Source organism: Hyperolius riggenbachi, chromosome 3 (assembly GCF_040937935.1).
Source record: "Hyperolius riggenbachi isolate aHypRig1 chromosome 3, aHypRig1.pri, whole genome shotgun sequence".
Classification (NCBI taxonomy): domain Eukaryota; kingdom Metazoa; phylum Chordata; class Amphibia; order Anura; family Hyperoliidae; genus Hyperolius; species Hyperolius riggenbachi.
In genome coordinates, this window is record NC_090648.1 from 42,723,855 (window position 1) to 42,735,975 (window position 12,121).

General features: G+C 45.1%; 13 non-coding genes across 13 annotated transcripts; all 13 read right to left on the reverse strand.

Annotated features, from left to right (window-relative positions):
• Positions 1–753: 753 nt before the first annotated feature.
• Positions 754–835, reverse strand: TRNAS-GCU (transfer RNA serine (anticodon GCU)). The gene has a single exon. It is a non-coding gene; the product is annotated as a tRNA-Ser (tRNA).
• Positions 836–1,667: 832 nt separating this feature from the next.
• Positions 1,668–1,749, reverse strand: TRNAS-GCU (transfer RNA serine (anticodon GCU)). Its single transcript has one exon. It is a non-coding gene; the product is annotated as a tRNA-Ser (tRNA).
• Positions 1,750–2,580: 831 nt separating this feature from the next.
• On the reverse strand, positions 2,581–2,662 carry TRNAS-GCU (transfer RNA serine (anticodon GCU)). Its single transcript has one exon. It is a non-coding gene; the product is annotated as a tRNA-Ser (tRNA).
• Positions 2,663–3,494: 832 nt separating this feature from the next.
• TRNAS-GCU (transfer RNA serine (anticodon GCU)) lies at positions 3,495–3,576 on the reverse strand. Its single transcript has one exon. It is a non-coding gene; the product is annotated as a tRNA-Ser (tRNA).
• An 832-nt stretch (positions 3,577–4,408) lies between these two features.
• TRNAS-GCU (transfer RNA serine (anticodon GCU)) lies at positions 4,409–4,490 on the reverse strand. The gene has a single exon. It is a non-coding gene; the product is annotated as a tRNA-Ser (tRNA).
• An 832-nt stretch (positions 4,491–5,322) lies between these two features.
• TRNAS-GCU (transfer RNA serine (anticodon GCU)) lies at positions 5,323–5,404 on the reverse strand. The gene has a single exon. It is a non-coding gene; the product is annotated as a tRNA-Ser (tRNA).
• An 832-nt stretch (positions 5,405–6,236) lies between these two features.
• TRNAS-GCU (transfer RNA serine (anticodon GCU)) lies at positions 6,237–6,318 on the reverse strand. Its single transcript has one exon. It is a non-coding gene; the product is annotated as a tRNA-Ser (tRNA).
• An 832-nt stretch (positions 6,319–7,150) lies between these two features.
• TRNAS-GCU (transfer RNA serine (anticodon GCU)) lies at positions 7,151–7,232 on the reverse strand. The gene has a single exon. It is a non-coding gene; the product is annotated as a tRNA-Ser (tRNA).
• An 832-nt stretch (positions 7,233–8,064) lies between these two features.
• On the reverse strand, positions 8,065–8,146 carry TRNAS-GCU (transfer RNA serine (anticodon GCU)). Its single transcript has one exon. It is a non-coding gene; the product is annotated as a tRNA-Ser (tRNA).
• An 832-nt stretch (positions 8,147–8,978) lies between these two features.
• Positions 8,979–9,060, reverse strand: TRNAS-GCU (transfer RNA serine (anticodon GCU)). Its single transcript has one exon. It is a non-coding gene; the product is annotated as a tRNA-Ser (tRNA).
• An 832-nt stretch (positions 9,061–9,892) lies between these two features.
• TRNAS-GCU (transfer RNA serine (anticodon GCU)) lies at positions 9,893–9,974 on the reverse strand. Its single transcript has one exon. It is a non-coding gene; the product is annotated as a tRNA-Ser (tRNA).
• Positions 9,975–10,806: 832 nt separating this feature from the next.
• On the reverse strand, positions 10,807–10,888 carry TRNAS-GCU (transfer RNA serine (anticodon GCU)). The gene has a single exon. It is a non-coding gene; the product is annotated as a tRNA-Ser (tRNA).
• Positions 10,889–11,720: 832 nt separating this feature from the next.
• On the reverse strand, positions 11,721–11,802 carry TRNAS-GCU (transfer RNA serine (anticodon GCU)). The gene has a single exon. It is a non-coding gene; the product is annotated as a tRNA-Ser (tRNA).
• Positions 11,803–12,121: the final 319 nt, after the last annotated feature.

Here is a 12,121-nt window from a genome sequence, read left to right on the forward strand (position 1 = left end):
CAGGATAGCAAAGTGCACTTTTTGGACAGAAAAGAAGAACGCGCACCTTTTGCTCACACAAGAAAAATCATTTGCAAGAGGCCTGACAGAGGACACCTTAATCATCCCACTGGAGCACACCTACCTAAACAAGGGCCTTCTACACCATGCCATCAACACGCCATGCTGTATTTTTCATCTTTGCTTACATCTTTTGGAATCATTGCAAACTTTCAGCCAAGCATTTCCACAATTAACATCTGCCTTTTAGGGTCACTTAGCTAGACTGTGGGCTGAACTATGCAGATTACTTCTACTTTTAGGGAGACTCAAGCCAGTATGAACATGAGGCGAGGGCACATCTTCTTACTGTCCTACCAATCCCATTATACCTTGTGCCTCACACTGGCACCTGCCAGTCACAGACAGGAGGTTTACAACTTGAAAATCAGGTATGACTGAAGCACTTTTTGGCACTTGTCCTTCTACAGACAAACTATTTTCTTCGTGCAGCCAGACAAGCACTGTTTATTTTCTCCGCTAAGGCTGCAGAGGTGAATTTTCTATTTGTGGGTTGCAGGTCTGAACCCCAAACGGCCCATACTTTGTGAGAAAGAATGATGCTGCAGACAAGCATTGTGTAAATGTACACAATCTGTGTCCCAATAGTCATCGGGCAAAGGGCATACACACTTATCCATGCACAACCACATGGACGTCAAGGACAGGCGAGTTGGATGGTGGGTATGATACTATTTAGTAAAAGTGCACCATCGACGAGGATGGGATTTGAACCCATGCGTGCAGAGCACAATGGATTAGCAGTCCATCGCCTTAACCACTCGGCCACCTCGTCTCAGTAAAACATGACATCTAACGCTATCATTTTTTCAGCTCTGGTCAAAGCCCTGTGCGCAAAACACGGCTCATCTTTTCAGGATAGCAAAGTGCACTTTTTGGACAGAAAAGAAGAACGCGCACCTTTTGCTCACACAAGAAAAATCATTTTCAAGAGGCCTGACAGAGGACACCTTAATCGTCCCACTGGAGCACACCTACCTAAACAAGGGCCTTCTACACCATGCCATCAACACGCCATGCTGTATTTTTCATCTTTGCTTACATCTTTTGGAATCATTGCAAACTTTCAGCCAAGCATTTCCACAATTAACATCTACCTTTTAGGGTCACTTAGCTAGACTGTGGGCTGAACTATGCAGATTACTTCTACTTTTAGGGAGACTCAAGCCAGTATGAACATGAGGCGAGGGCACATCTTCTTACTGTCCTACCAATCCCATTATACCTTATGCCTCACACTGGCACCTGCCAGTCACAGACAGGAGGTTTACAACTTGAAAATCAGGTATGACTGAAGCACTTTTTGGCACTTGTCCTTCTACAGACAAACTATTTTCTTCGTGCAGCCAGACAAGCACTGTTTATTTTCTCCGCTAAGGCTGCAGAGGTGAATTTTCTATTTGTGGGTTGCAGGTCTGAACCCCGAACGGCCCATACTTTGTGAGAAAGAATGATGCTGCAGACAAGCATTGTGTAAATGTACACAATCTGTGTCCCAATAGTCATCGGGCAAAGGGCATACACACTTATCCATGCACAACCACATGGACGTCAAGGACAGGCGAGTTGGATGGTGGGTATGATACTAGTTTGTAAAAGTGCACCATCGACGAGGATGGGATTTGAACCCATGCGTGCAGAGCACAATGGATTAGCAGTCCATCGCCTTAACCACTCGGCCACCTCGTCTCAGTAAAACATGCCATCTAACGCTATCATTTTTTCAGCTCTGGTCAAAGCCCTGTGCGCAAAACACGGCTCATCTTTTCAGGATAGCAAAGTGCACTTTTTGGACAGAAAAGAAGAACGCGCACCTTTTGCTCACACAAGAAAAATCATTTGCAAGAGGCCTGACAGAGGACACCTTAATCATCCCACTGGAGCACACCTACCTAAACAAGGGCCTTCTACACCATGCCATCAACACGCCATGCTGTATTTTTCATCTTTGCTTACATCTTTTGGAATCATTGCAAACTTTCAGCCAAGCATTTCCACAATTAACATCTGCCTTTTAGGGTCACTTAGCTAGACTGTGGGCTGAACTATGCAGATTACTTCTACTTTTAGGGAGACTCAAGCCAGTATGAACATGAGGCGAGGGCACATCTTCTTACTGTCCTACCAATCCCATTATACCTTATGCCTCACACTGGCACCTGCCAGTCACAGACAGGAGGTTTACAACTTGAAAATCAGGTATGACTGAAGCACTTTTTGGCACTTGTCCTTCTACAGACAAACTAATTTCTTCGTGCAGCCAGACAAGCACTGTTTATTTTCTCCGCTAAGGCTGCAGAGGTGAATTTTCTATTTGTGGGTTGCAGGTCTGAACCCCGAACGGCCCATACTTTGTGAGAAAGAATGATGCTGCAGACAAGCATTGTGTAAATGTACACAATCTGTGTCCCAATAGTCATCGGGCAAAGGGCATACACACTTATCCATGCACAACCACATGGACGTCAAGGACAGCGAGTTGGATGGTGGGTATGATACTAGTTTGTAAAAGTGCACCATCGACGAGGATGGGATTTGAACCCATGTGTGCAGAGCACAATGGATTAGCAGTCCATCGCCTTAACCACTCGGCCACCTCGTCTCAATAAAGCATGACATCTAACGCTATCATTTTTTCAGCTATGGTCAAAGCCCTGTGCGCAAAACACGGCTCATCTTTTCAGGATAGCAAAGTGCACTTTTTGGACAGAAAAGAAGAACGCGCACCTTTTGCTCACACAAGAAAAATCATTTGCAAGAGGCCTGACAGAGGACACCTTAATCACCCCACTGGAGCACACCTACCTAAACAAGGGCCTTCTACACCATGCCATCAACACGCCATGCTGTATTTTTCATCTTTGCTTACATCTTTTGGAATCATTGCAAACTTTCAGCCAAGCATTTCCACAATTAACATCTGCCTTTTAGGGTCACTTAGCTAGACTGTGGGCTGAACTATGCAGATTACTTCTACTTTTAGGGAGACTCAAGCCAGTATGAACATGAGGCGAGGGCACATCTTCTTACTGTCCTACCAATCCCATTATACCTTATGCCTCACACTGGCACCTGCCAGTCACAGACAGGAGGTTTACAACTTGAAAATCAGGTATGACTGAAGCACTTTTTGGCACTTGTCCTTCTACAGACAAACTATTTTCTTCGTGCAGCCAGACAAGCACTGTTTATTTTCTCCGCTAAGGCTGCAGAGGTGAATTTTCTATTTGTGGGTTGCAGGTCTGAACCCCGAACGGCCCTTACTTTGTGAGAAAGAATGATGCTGCAGACAAGCATTGTGTAAATGTACACAATCTGTGTCCCAATAGTCATCGGGCAAAGGGCATACACACTTTTCCATGCACAACCACATGGACGTCAAGGACAGGCGAGTTGGATGGTGGGTATGATACTAGTTTGTAAAAGTGCACCATCGACGAGGATGGGATTTGAACCCATGCATGCAGAGCACAATGGATTAGCAGTCCATCGCCTTAACCACTCGGCCACCTCGTCTCAATAAAACATGACATCTAACGCTATCATTTTTTCAGCTCTGGTCAAAGCCCTGTGCGCAAAACACGGCTCATCTTTTCAGGATAGCAAAGTGCACTTTTTGGACAGAAAAGAAGAACGCGCACCTTTTGCTCACACAAGAAAAATCATTTGCAAGAGGCCTGACAGAGGACACCTTAATCACCCCACTGGAGCACACCTACCTAAACAAGGGCCTTCTACACCATGCCATCAACACGCCATGCTGTATTTTTCATCTTTGCTTACATCTTTTGGAATCATTGCAAACTTTCAGCCAAGCATTTCCACAATTAACATCTGCCTTTTAGGGTCACTTAGCTAGACTGTGGGCTGAACTATGCAGATTACTTCTACTTTTAGGGAGACTCAAGCCAGTATGAACATGAGGCGAGGGCACATCTTCTTACTGTCCTACCAATCCCATTATACCTTATGCCTCACACTGGCACCTGCCAGTCACAGACAGGAGGTTTACAACTTGAAAATCAGGTATGACTGAAGCACTTTTTGGCACTTGTCCTTCTACAGACAAACTATTTTCTTCGTGCAGCCAGACAAGCACTGTTTATTTTCTCCGCTAAGGCTGCAGAGGTGAATTTTCTATTTGTGGGTTGCAGGTCTGAACCCCAAATGGCCCATACTTTGTGAGAAAGAATGATGCTGCAGACAAGCATTGTGTAAATGTACACAATCTGTGTCCCAATAGTCATCGGGCAAAGGGCATACACACTTATCCATGCACAACCACATGGACGTCAAGGACAGGCGAGTTGGATGGTGGGTATGATACTAGTTTGTAAAAGTGCACCATCGACGAGGATGGGATTTGAACCCATGCGTGCAGAGCACAATGGATTAGCAGTCCATCGCCTTAACCACTCGGCCACCTCGTCTCAATAAAACATGACATCTAACGCTATCATTTTTTCAGCTATGGTCAAAGCCCTGTGCGCAAAACACGGCTCATCTTTTCAGGATAGCAAAGTGCACTTTTTGGACAGAAAAGAAGAACGCGCACCTTTTGCTCACACAAGAAAAATCATTTGCAAGAGGCCTGACAGAGGACACCTTAATCACCCCACTGGAGCACACCTACCTAAACAAGGGCCTTCTACACCATGCCATCAACACGCCATGCTGTATTTTTCATCTTTGCTTACATCTTTTGGAATCATTGCAAACTTTCAGCCAAGCATTTCCACAATTAACATCTGCCTTTTAGGGTCACTTAGCTAGACTGTGGGCTGAACTATGCAGATTACTTCTACTTTTAGGGAGACTCAAGCCAGTATGAACATGAGGCGAAGGCACATCTTCTTACTGTCCTACCAATCCCATTATACCTTATGCCTCACACTGGCACCTGCCAGTCACAGACAGGAGGTTTACAACTTGAAAATCAGGTATGACTGAAGCACTTTTTGGCACTTGTCCTTCTACAGACAAACTATTTTCTTCGTGCAGCCAGACAAGCACTGTTTATTTTCTCCGCTAAGGCTGCAGAGGTGAATTTTCTATTTGTGGGTTGCAGGTCTGAACCCCGAACGGCCCTTACTTTGTGAGAAAGAATGATGCTGCAGACAAGCATTGTGTAAATGTACACAATCTGTGTCCCAATAGTCATCGGGCAAAGGGCATACACACTTTTCCATGCACAACCACATGGACGTCAAGGACAGGCGAGTTGGATGGTGGGTATGATACTAGTTTGTAAAAGTGCACCATCGACGAGGATGGGATTTGAACCCATGCATGCAGAGCACAATGGATTAGCAGTCCATCGCCTTAACCACTCGGCCACCTCGTCTCAATAAAACATGACATCTAACGCTATCATTTTTTCAGCTATGGTCAAAGCCCTGTGCGCAAAACACGGCTCATCTTTTCAGGATAGCAAAGTGCACTTTTTGGACAGAAAAGAAGAACGCGCACCTTTTGCTCACACAAGAAAAATCATTTGCAAGAGGCCTGACAGAGGACACCTTAATCACCCCACTGGAGCACACCTACCTAAACAAGGGCCTTCTACACCATGCCATCAACACGCCATGCTGTATTTTTCATCTTTGCTTACATCTTTTGGAATCATTGCAAACTTTCAGCCAAGCATTTCCACAATTAACATCTGCCTTTTAGGGTCACTTAGCTAGACTGTGGGCTGAACTATGCAGATTACTTCTACTTTTAGGGAGACTCAAGCCAGTATGAACATGAGGCGAAGGCACATCTTCTTACTGTCCTACCAATCCCATTATACCTTATGCCTCACACTGGCACCTGCCAGTCACAGACAGGAGGTTTACAACTTGAAAATCAGGTATGACTGAAGCACTTTTTGGCACTTGTCCTTCTACAGACAAACTATTTTCTTTGTGCAGCCAGACAAGCACTGTTTATTTTCTCCGCTAAGGCTGCAGAGGTGAATTTTCTATTTGTGGGTTGCAGGTCTGAACCCCGAACGGCCCTTACTTTGTGAGAAAGAATGATGCTGCAGACAAGCATTGTGTAAATGTACACAATCTGTGTCCCAATAGTCATCGGGCAAAGGGCATACACACTTTTCCATGCACAACCACATGGACGTCAAGGACAGGCGAGTTGGATGGTGGGTATGATACTAGTTTGTAAAAGTGCACCATCGACGAGGATGGGATTTGAACCCATGCATGCAGAGCACAATGGATTAGCAGTCCATCGCCTTAACCACTCGGCCACCTCGTCTCAGTAAAACATGACATCTAACGCTATCATTTTTTCAGCTCTGGTCAAAGCCCTGTGCGCAAAACACGGCTCATCTTTTCAGGATAGCAAAGTGCACTTTTTGGACAGAAAAGAAGAACGCGCACCTTTTGCTCACACAAGAAAAATCATTTGCAAGAGGCCTGACAGAGGACACCTTAATCATCCCACTGGAGCACACCTACCTAAACAAGGGCCTTCTACACCATGCCATCAACACGCCATGCTGTATTTTTCATCTTTGCTTACATCTTTTGGAATCATTGCAAACTTTCAGCCAAGCATTTCCACAATTAACATCTGCCTTTTAGGGTCACTTAGCTAGACTGTGGGCTGAACTATGCAGATTACTTCTACTTTTAGGGAGACTCAAGCCAGTATGAACATGAGGCGAGGGCACATCTTCTTACTGTCCTACCAATCCCATTATACCTTATGCCTCACACTGGCACCTGCCAGTCACAGACAGGAGGTTTACAACTTGAAAATCAGGTATGACTGAAGCACTTTTTGGCACTTGTCCTTCTACAGACAAACTAATTTCTTCGTGCAGCCAGACAAGCACTGTTTATTTTCTCCGCTAAGGCTGCAGAGGTGAATTTTCTATTTGTGGGTTGCAGGTCTGAACCCCGAACGGCCCATACTTTGTGAGAAAGAATGATGCTGCAGACAAGCATTGTGTAAATGTACACAATCTGTGTCCCAATAGTCATCGGGCAAAGGGCATACACACTTATCCATGCACAACCACATGGACGTCAAGGACAGGCGAGTTGGATGGTGGGTATGATACTAGTTTGTAAAAGTGCACCATCGACGAGGATGGGATTTGAACCCATGCGTGCAGAGCACAATGGATTAGCAGTCCATCGCCTTAACCACTCGGCCACCTCGTCTCAATAAAGCATGACATCTAACGCTATCATTTTTTCAGCTATGGTCAAAGCCCTGTGCGCAAAACACGGCTCATCTTTTCAGGATAGCAAAGTGCACTTTTTGGACAGAAAAGAAGAACGCGCACCTTTTGCTCACACAAGAAAAATCATTTGCAAGAGGCCTGACAGAGGACACCTTAATCACCCCACTGGAGCACACCTACCTAAACAAGGGCCTTCTACACCATGCCATCAACACGCCATGCTGTATTTTTCATCTTTGCTTACATCTTTTGGAATCATTGCAAACTTTCAGCCAAGCATTTCCACAATTAACATCTGCCTTTTAGGGTCACTTAGCTAGACTGTGGGCTGAACTATGCAGATTACTTCTACTTTTAGGGAGACTCAAGCCAGTATGAACATGAGGCGAAGGCACATCTTCTTACTGTCCTACCAATCCCATTATACCTTATGCCTCACACTGGCACCTGCCAGTCACAGACAGGAGGTTTACAACTTGAAAATCAGGTATGACTGAAGCACTTTTTGGCACTTGTCCTTCTACAGACAAACTATTTTCTTCGTGCAGCCAGACAAGCACTGTTTATTTTCTCCGCTAAGGCTGCAGAGGTGAATTTTCTATTTGTGGGTTGCAGGTCTGAACCCCGAACGGCCCTTACTTTGTGAGAAAGAATGATGCTGCAGACAAGCATTGTGTAAATGTACACAATCTGTGTCCCAATAGTCATCGGGCAAAGGGCATACACACTTTTCCATGCACAACCACATGGACGTCAAGGACAGGCGAGTTGGATGGTGGGTATGATACTAGTTTGTAAAAGTGCACCATCGACGAGGATGGGATTTGAACCCATGCATGCAGAGCACAATGGATTAGCAGTCCATCGCCTTAACCACTCGGCCACCTCGTCTCAATAAAACATGACATCTAACGCTATCATTTTTTCAGCTCTGGTCAAAGCCCTGTGCGCAAAACACGGCTCATCTTTTCAGGATAGCAAAGTGCACTTTTTGGACAGAAAAGAAGAACGCGCACCTTTTGCTCACACAAGAAAAATCATTTGCAAGAGGCCTGACAGAGGACACCTTAATCACCCCACTGGAGCACACCTACCTAAACAAGGGCCTTCTACACCATGCCATCAACACGCCATGCTGTATTTTTCATCTTTGCTTACATCTTTTGGAATCATTGCAAACTTTCAGCCAAGCATTTCCACAATTAACATCTGCCTTTTAGGGTCACTTAGCTAGACTGTGGGCTGAAATATGCAGATTACTTCTACTTTTAGGGAGACTCAAGCCAGTATGAACATGAGGCGAGGGCACATCTTCTTACTGTCCTACCAATCCCATTATACCTTATGCCTCACACTGGCACCTGCCAGTCACAGACAGGAGGTTTACAACTTGAAAATCAGGTATGACTGAAGCACTTTTTGGCACTTGTCCTTCTACAGACAAACTATTTTCTTCGTGCAGCCAGACAAGCACTGTTTATTTTCTCCGCTAAGGCTGCAGAGGTGAATTTTCTATTTGTGGGTTGCAGGTCTGAACCCCAAATGGCCCATACTTTGTGAGAAAGAATGATGCTGCAGACAAGCATTGTGTAAATGTACACAATCTGTGTCCCAATAGTCATCGGGCAAAGGGCATACACACTTATCCATGCACAACCACATGGACGTCAAGGACAGGCGAGTTGGATGGTGGGTATGATACTAGTTTGTAAAAGTGCACCATCGACGAGGATGGGATTTGAACCCATGCGTGCAGAGCACAATGGATTAGCAGTCCATCGCCTTAACCACTCGGCCACCTCGTCTCAGTAAAACATGACATCTAACGCTATCATTTTTTCAGCTCTGGTCAAAGCCCTGTGCGCAAAACACGGCTCATCTTTTCAGGATAGCAAAGTGCACTTTTTGGACAGAAAAGAAGAACGCGCACCTTTTGCTCACACAAGAAAAATCATTTGCAAGAGGCCTGACAAAGGACACCTTAATCATCCCACTGGAGCACACCTACCTAAACAAGGGCCTTCTACACCATGCCATCAACACGCCATGCTGTATTTTTCATCTTTGCTTACATCTTTTGGAATCATTGCAAACTTTCAGCCAAGCATTTCCACAATTAACATCTGCCTTTTAGGGTCACTTAGCTAGACTGTGGGCTGAACTATGCAGATTACTTCTACTTTTAGGGAGACTCAAGCCAGTATGAACATGAGGCGAGGGCACATCTTCTTACTGTCCTAACAATCCCATTATACCTTATGCCTCACACTGGCACCTGCCAGTCACAGACAGGAGGTTTACAACTTGAAAATCAGGTATGACTGAAGCACTTTTTGGCACTTGTCCTTCTACAGACAAACTATTTTCTTCGTGCAGCCAGACAAGCACTGTTTATTTTCTCCGCTAAGGCTGCAGAGGTGAATTTTCTATTTGTGGGTTGCAGGTCTGAACCCCGAACGGCCCTTACTTTGTGAGAAAGAATGATGCTGCAGACAAGCATTGTGTAAATGTACACAATCTGTGTCCCAATAGTCATCGGGCAAAGGGCATACACACTTTTCCATGCACAACCACATGGACGTCAAGGACAGGCGAGTTGGATGGTGGGTATGATACTAGTTTGTAAAAGTGCACCATCGACGAGGATGGGATTTGAACCCATGCATGCAGAGCACAATGGATTAGCAGTCCATCGCCTTAACCACTCGGCCACCTCGTCTCAATAAAACATGACATCTAACGCTATCATTTTTTCAGCTCTGGTCAAAGCCCTGTGCGCAAAACACGGCTCATCTTTTCAGGATAGCAAAGTGCACTTTTTGGACAGAAAAGAAGAACGCGCACCTTTTGCTCACACAAGAAAAATCATTTGCAAGAGGCCTGACAGAGGACACCTTAATCACCCCACTGGAGCACACCTACCTAAACAAGGGCCTTCTACACCATGCCATCAACACGCCATGCTGTATTTTTCATCTTTGCTTACATCTTTTGGAATCATTGCAAACTTTCAGCCAAGCATTTCCACAATTAACATCTGCCTTTTAGGGTCACTTAGCTAGACTGTGGGCTGAAATATGCAGATTACTTCTACTTTTAGGGAGACTCAAGCCAGTATGAACATGAGGCGAGGGCACATCTTCTTACTGTCCTACCAATCCCATTATACCTTATGCCTCACACTGGCACCTGCCAGTCACAGACAGGAGGTTTACAACTTGAAAATCAGGTATGACTGAAGCACTTTTTGGCACTTGTCCTTCTACAGACAAACTATTTTCTTCGTGCAGCCAGACAAGCACTGTTTATTTTCTCCGCTAAGGCTGCAGAGGTGAATTTTCTATTTGTGGGTTGCAGGTCTGAACCCCAAATGGCCCATACTTTGTGAGAAAGAATGATGCTGCAGACAAGCATTGTGTAAATGTACACAATCTGTGTCCCAATAGTCATCGGGCAAAGGGCATACACACTTATCCATGCACAACCACATGGACGTCAAGGACAGGCGAGTTGGATGGTGGGTATGATACTAGTTTGTAAAAGTGCACCATCGACGAGGATGGGATTTGAACCCATGCGTGCAGAGCACAATGGATTAGCAGTCCATCGCCTTAACCACTCGGCCACCTCGTCTCAGTAAAACATGACATCTAACGCTATCATTTTTTCAGCTCTGGTCAAAGCCCTGTGCGCAAAACACGGCTCATCTTTTCAGGATAGCAAAGTGCACTTTTTGGACAGAAAAGAAGAACGCGCACCTTTTGCTCACACAAGAAAAATCATTTGCAAGAGGCCTGACAAAGGACACCTTAATCATCCCACTGGAGCACACCTACCTAAACAAGGGCCTTCTACACCATGCCATCAACACGCCATGCTGTATTTTTCATCTTTGCTTACATCTTTTGGAATCATTGCAAACTTTCAGCCAAGCATTTCCACAATTAACATCTGCCTTTTAGGGTCACTTAGCTAGACTGTGGGCTGAACTATGCAGATTACTTCTACTTTTAGGGAGACTCAAGCCAGTATGAACATGAGGCGAGGGCACATCTTCTTACTGTCCTACCAATCCCATTATACCTTATGCCTCACACTGGCACCTGCCAGTCACAGACAGGAGGTTTACAACTTGAAAATCAGGTATGACTGAAGCACTTTTTGGCACTTGTCCTTCTACAGACAAACTAATTTCTTCGTGCAGCCAGACAAGCACTGTTTATTTTCTCCGCTAAGGCTGCAGAGGTGAATTTTCTATTTGTGGGTTGCAGGTCTGAACCCCGAACGGCCCATACTTTGTGAGAAAGAATGATGCTGCAGACAAGCATTGTGTAAATGTACACAATCTGTGTCCCAATAGTCATCGGGCAAAGGGCATACACACTTATCCATGCACAACCACATGGACGTCAAGGACAGGCGAGATGGATGGTGGGTATGATACTAGTTTGTAAAAGTGCACCATCGATGAGGATGGGATTTGAACCCATGCATGCAGAGCACAATGGATTAGCAGTCCATCGCCTTAACCACTCGGCCACCTCGTCTCAATAAAACATGACATCTAACGCTATCATTTTTTCAGCTATGGTCAAAGCCCTGTGCGCAAAACACGGCTCATCTTTTCAGGATAGCAAAGTGCACTTTTTGGACAGAAAAGAAGAACGCGCACCTTTTGCTCACACAAGAAAAATCATTTGCAAGAGGCCTGACAGAGGACACCTTATTCATCCCACTGGAGCACACCTACCTAAACAAGGGCCTTCTACACCATGCCATCAACACGCCATGCTGTATTTTTCATCTTTGCTTACATCTTTTGGAATCATTGCAAACTTTCAGCCAAGCATTTCCACAATTAACATC